Source organism: Symphalangus syndactylus, chromosome 12 (genome assembly GCF_028878055.3).
Source record: "Symphalangus syndactylus isolate Jambi chromosome 12, NHGRI_mSymSyn1-v2.1_pri, whole genome shotgun sequence".
Taxonomy (NCBI): domain Eukaryota; kingdom Metazoa; phylum Chordata; class Mammalia; order Primates; family Hylobatidae; genus Symphalangus; species Symphalangus syndactylus.
The window spans coordinates 85,034,213-85,040,554 of NC_072441.2; the positions used below are offsets into that span (position 1 = coordinate 85,034,213).

General features: G+C 45.6%; 1 long non-coding RNA gene across 1 annotated transcript; it reads left to right on the forward strand.

Moving 5' to 3' along the window:
- The first annotated feature begins 15 nt into the window (after positions 1-15).
- LOC134733932 (uncharacterized) lies at positions 16-5,545 on the forward strand. The gene is made up of 2 exons (XR_010117421.1): positions 16-71; positions 377-5,545. It is a non-coding gene; the product is annotated as an uncharacterized lncRNA (long non-coding RNA).
- Positions 5,546-6,342: the final 797 nt, after the last annotated feature.

A 6,342-nucleotide genomic window follows, 5' to 3' on the forward strand; every position in this document is an offset into this window, starting at 1 on the left:
CCATAGAGACGTCCGCGGGAACCAAAATCATGGTCTTTCCAGGAGAAACCGTTGCAGAGGCCAATTTGCTGGTATGGTTGCCATAGAAACTGGGACCTGGAGGGTGCCCATTTTCGGAGGTTCCGAAGCTGTTCCACTTGCCTCATCCCTGCAATCCTTGAGCAGCCAAGGGGCTTCAGTACTAACTGGCCCTCTCAGTGGAGAGGCAATTCGTGGAGGCGGAATAGGTGCTAGCTGTGTCCTGATTTTGCAGGGTTGAATACTCATAAATACTCAGCCTTCACAGGAACAGTTATTTATAAAAGCCTAGAGACTAGACATCTCAATAGGTTCATCAAGCACTTTTTTTTTTTTTTTTTCTCGCTCTGTTGCCCAGACTTGAGGGCAGTGGCACGATATCGACTCACTGTAACCTCCGCCTCCTGGGCTCAAGTGATCCTCCCATCTCAGCCTCGTGAGTATCTGGGACCACAGGCATGCACCACCACGCCTGGCTAATTTTTGTATTTTTTGTAGAGAAGGGGTCTTGCCGTGTTGTACAGGCTGGTCTCCAACCGCTGGCCTTAAGTGATACGCACGCCTCGGCTTCCCAAAGTGTTGGGATTACTACAGGCGTAAGCCACCATGACCGGCCTCATCAAACACTTTTTGACTCACCATTGTGTGCCAGAACTTGTCCCTTTGGTACTGGGGGATACAAGGATGCATAAGACACAGGTCTTGATTTAGGGGAACACCCAGTCTAGCCTGGGAAAGTTGGGACCTTGTGTGGGATTAGATGGAGGACATGCCAGTGGGACTTAGAGAAAGATACAGGATGAGTGAGACGCGGTGGCTCATGCCTGTAATCCCAGCACTTTGGGAGGCCAAGACAGGCAGATAGCTTGAGCCCAGAAGTTCAAGACCAGCCTGGGCAACATGGCCAGACACTGACTAAAAATACCAAAAAAAAAAAAAAAAAAAAAGCCGGGCATGGTGGTGCACGCCTGTGGGTCCCAGCTACTGAGGTGGGAGGATCCCTTCAGCCCGCGGTGAGGGGTGGGGAGGGCGGAGGTTGCAGTGAGCCAGAAAAAAAAAAAAAAAAAAAGCAGGATCCCAGAATACATGCCAGGCTGAGGAGTTTGGACTTGCCTTGTAGGTACGAGGATGTATTGAGCAGAAGAGGGAAAGAAGGTACTGTAAAGAAGTCAGCAAAAGGGACTGCACGTGTCCCTACCCCTGCAAGCTGTTCCTTGGCCTCACTGAGCCACCCAAGAACTAAAACTCGAGAAAAGTATCCCTTTCTGCCTCCCCATATCGGTATTTCCGTTCACTTAGCGCCCCCTAGAAACTTCCAAACAGAAAAATCGCCATTTCACAGGAAAGCCTTGTCATAATTGCTCTGTATGTCATACCCATTTATCCCATAATTTTTTCCATAAAATTAATTTTACTTTCAAAACATGCTACATGGGGACAATACTTTAAGCAATGGATCTTAATTACTGGAATTTTAGACACTTGCAGAAGGGATGTGGGATGCTTCAAAGACATTCCTTAGAGGTGGATTCAACAGAGAAACATTTTGTGAAGAAGAGTCACATCTGACTCCTTTTCCCATTCTGCCACTCATTGTGTGACCTTGAACAATTCTTTTTTTTTTTTTTTTGAGATGGGGTTTCCCTGTGTTTCCCAGGCTGGCCTTGGACTCCTGGGCTCAAATGATCCTCCTGCCTCAGCCTCCCAAGTAGCTGGGAGTACAGGTGCATGCCACTGTGCCGGGGCAAACTTGATTTTCACTGTAGTGTCCTGCAGCCACTGAGAAAATTCCACAGACAGGGCTTCAATTTCCACCCACCCCCACCTCTCCATCTCTTCTACCCCTTCTATCTAAAATATATGTGTGTGTGTGTATTATATACAAAATTGTATGTTATATGGAATATTTCATATATGTGTATATGTATGTACACATACATATACATATACATGTATATATATGAAATATATAAGAAGTTTTAAAATTCTGAATGAGGTAACCCTCAAGGACCCTTTCCAACCTAGTTTTTGTGTGACGCACTTTGCCAGCCACTCCCAAAACTTAATGGCCATAAATCTTTGAATCAAGATTCCTAGTCTGGCCTAAGTCTTTGAGCTCACTGTTCTGCCTGATTAACTCATTCAATAAATATTTATTAAAGGTCTCCTATATACTAAGGGCTAGAGGTATAAAAAGGTCCATCTCTTGTCTTGTCAGGCCTCATGGTCTTGTGGGGGTTTAAACTAGTTACCAGGCATTTATATCATTGAGTAATGAGAGTTATGGCAAGGTCAGGACACAGTGCTATAGGGATAAGATGAGAAGCATCTGACCCAGTCTAAGAACCCTGGGAGCTTCTTGAAGAAGTCAGTGGGGCTGCAGCCTGTCCCTGGGTGCTATGAGGGATCGCAGTAGAAATGGGTCTCAAGGAGTTCGCAGTTTAATGGGATCTCATACCTCCTCACAAGGGTAGAAATAAAGGCCATTATGAGAGAAAAAGAATACATGAATACTTTAAGGAAATGGCCTGAAATGCAGATAGCAAGATCCATAGAAATATTTATTACAGTAATATTTATAAAATGGAAAAATTGGGAAGAATCAAAATATCTCACAACAGGAGAAAGGCTAGATAAATTACAGTGTAAACAAACAATGGACTAATGTGTAGTCTTCAACAATGATGTTGAAGAATTCTTTTTTTCTTTTTTTTCTTTTTTTGAGACAGAGTCTCTCTATTGCCAGGCTGGAGTGCAGTGGCACGATCTTGGTTCATTGCAACCTCCACCTCCTGGGTTCAAGTGATTCTGCCTCAGCCACCTGAGTAGCTGGGACTACAAGTGCGCGCCACCATGCCCAGCTAATTTTTGTATTTTTAGTAGAGACAGGGTTTCACCATGTTGGCCAGGATGGTCTTGATCTCTTGACCTCATGATCTGCCTGCCTTGGCGTCCCAAAGTACTGGGATTAAAGGCGGAGCCACCGTGCCCAACCAAAGAATTCTTAATAGCTTGGGTACATGTCTGTGATATAATTGAAATGCAAAAAGAGGATACAAAATGTTACCTACGGTAAGAACCTATCTATGTTAAAAATTCATAGGCAATAGGATCTAAAGTAATAAAATACTTAGGAATAAATTTAACAAAAGAAGTGCAAGCTTTATACATTGAAGCTACAAAACCTCATTGAAAGAAACTAAGGAGAGCTAAATAAATATCTTGTGTTCGTGGAATAGAAGACAATATCGTTAAGATGACAATACTCTCCAAATTGATCTATAAATTCAACACAATCTCCATAAAAAATCCCAGCTGGCTTTTTTTTTTTTTTTTGCATAAATCAACAAGCCCAACCTAGAATTCATATGGAAATGCAAAGCACCGGCTGGGAGCAGTGGCTCACACCTGTAATCCCAGCACTTTGGGAGGCCGAGGAGGGAGGATCATTTGAGGTCAGGAGTTCGAGACCAGCCTGGCCAATATGGTGAAACCCCGTCTCTACCAAAACTACAAAAATTAACCAGGTGTGGTGCCACAAGTCTGAAATCCCAGCCATTTGGGAGGCCGAGGCACGAAGATTGCCTGAACCTGGGAAGTGGAGGTTGCAGTGAGCCCAGATCACACCACTGCACTCTAGCTTGGGTGACAGGGTGAGTCTCCGTCTGAAAAAGAAAAAAAAAGAGAGAGAGAGACAGGAAAGAAAATAAAAATGCAGGCCAGGCGCTGTGGCTCATGCCTGTAATCCTAGCACTTTGCAAGGCCGACACGGTCAGATTACCTGAGGTTGGGAGTTCAAGACCAGCCTGGCCAACATGGTGAAACACTGTCTCTACTAAAAAAAAAAAATACAAAAAATTAGCCGGGTGCAGTGGCGCGCGCCTGTAATCCCAGCTACTCTGGAGGCTGAGGCAGGAGAATCGCTTGAACCTGGGAGGCGGAGGTTGTGGTGAGCCGAGATCATGCCACTGCACTCCAGCCTGGGCTACAGAGCGAGACTTGGTCTCGAAAGAAAAAAAAAAAAGCAAAGGGCCCAGAATAGCCATAACAATCTTTAAAAGGAAGAAAGTTGTAGTGCTCACACTTTCTGATTTCAAAACTTACTACAAAGCTACAGACTGTGTGGTTTTCAAAGAGGACAGACATATAGATCAATGTAAAGGAATTGAGAATCCCGAAATAAACCCATACGTTTATGGACAATTGATTTTGAACAAGAGTGCCAAAATAGTTCAATGGAGAAAGAATAGTCTTTTCAACAAATGGTGTTGGCCGGGCACGGTGGCTCACACCTATAATCCCAGCACTTTGGGAGGCCAAGGCAGGAGGATCACTTGAGCTCAGGAGTTTGAGACTAGCCTGGGCAACATAGTGAGATATCGTCTCTACTAAAAATAAAAATTAGGCTGGGTGCAGTGGCTCACGTCTGTAATCCTAACACTTTGGGAGGCCAAGGTGGGTGGATCACCTGAGGTCAGGAGTTCGAGACCAGCCTGGCCAACATGACGAAATCTCAGCTGGCATGGTGGCAGGCGCCTGTAATCCCAGCTACTCAGGAGGTTGAGGCAGGAGAATCGCTTGAACCCGGGAGGCGGAGGTTGCAGTGAGCCAAGACTGCACCACTTCACTCCAGCCTGGGCAAAAGAGCGAAACTCCATCTCAGAAAAAAAATTTTTTAAATTAAAAATTAAAAATTAACTGAATATGGCGGCCCACGCCCATAGTCCCAACTACTTGGGAGGCTGAGGTGGGAGAATTGCTTGGATCCTGAGAGGTCAAGGCTACAGTGAGCTGTGGTTGTGCCACTGTGCTTCAGCTTGGGTGACAGAGTGAGACTCTGTTTAAAAAAAAAAAAAAAAAGGAAATAATCCTGTGAAGTCAATTTAGCATGAAGCCCTCCACTCTTTTTTTTTTTTTTTGACAGAATTTTTCTCTGTTGCTTAGGCTGGAGTGCAGTGGCGTGATCATGGCTCCCTGCAGCCTCGACCTCCTGGACTCAGGCAATCCTCCCACCTCAGCCTCCCAAGTAGCTGGGCCACAGGCATGGCCCACCACACCTGGTTAATTTTTGTATTTTTTGTAGAGATGGGGTTTCACCATGTTGCCCAGACTGGTCTCCAACTCCTGGGCTCAAAAGCGTTCCTCCCGCCTCGGCCTCCCAAAGTGCTGGGATTACAGGAGTGAGCCACCGTGCCCAGCCTAAGCCCCATTCTCTTGATACCTGATCACCCTTGATATCTGATCAGGTTCCTCATCCCTCACCATCCATCAGGTGATATCTGATTACCTCAGCCTGTCTTCGGCAAGAATCTTGTAAGGTTTTAATGCAAATCTCCTTTACCCCTGGTGTTTTTTCTTAATAATTTCCCATCTTCTGACCCCTACTCTGCACCTCGGTTATAAATTCCTACTTCCCATGCTGTATTGAGAGTTGAGCCCAATTTCTCTTTCTCCCTCACTGCAAAATCCCATTGTCATGGTCCCTATACCTACTGCAATGGTCCTGAATAAAGTCTGCCTTACCATGCTTTGACAAGTGTCATTGAATAATTTTTTTCTTTAACAAGATATTTTCCCTTCATTTAAAATTGTCTACAATTAATGTATTATTTTTTCAGGAAAGTGATTTTTTTTTGAGACGGAGTCTTGCTCTGTCGCCCAGGCTGGAGTGCAGTGGTGCCATCTTGGCTCGCTGCAAGCTCCTCCTCCCGGGTTCACGCCATTCTCCTGCCTCAGCCTCCTGAGTAGCTGGGACTACAGGCGCCTGCCACCATGCCCGGCTAATTTTTTTGTATTTTTAGTAGAGACGGGGGTTTCACCATGTTAGCCAGGATGGTCTCGATCTCCTGACCTTGTGATCCGCCCGCCTTGGCCTCCCAAAGTGCTGGGATTATAGGTGTGAGCCACTGCTCCTGGCCCAGGAAAGTGATTTTAAAATAACAAATGGTTTTGGGAGGCCGAGGTGGGTGAAAGACCTGAGGTCAGGAGTTCAAGACCAGCCTGGCCAACATGGTGAAACCCCATCTCTATTAAAAATACAAAAATTAGCCAGGCATGGTGGCACGCGCCTGTAATCCCAGCCACTCAGGAGGCTGAGGCAGGGGAATTGCTTGAACTCAGGAGGCAGAGGTTGTAGTGAGCCGAGATTGTGACACTGCACTCCAGTCTGGGTGACAGAGCAAGACTCTGTTTCAAAAAAAAAAAAAAAAATAGAAATAGTTACAAATGAGAGTCCCTGAGTGCTGAGGTAGGTGGGGCAGAGGTGAGGTGCATATGACTGGCCCCAGGAGAAGATCTTCAGGAGGAAGTACATGTGGCCCCTGA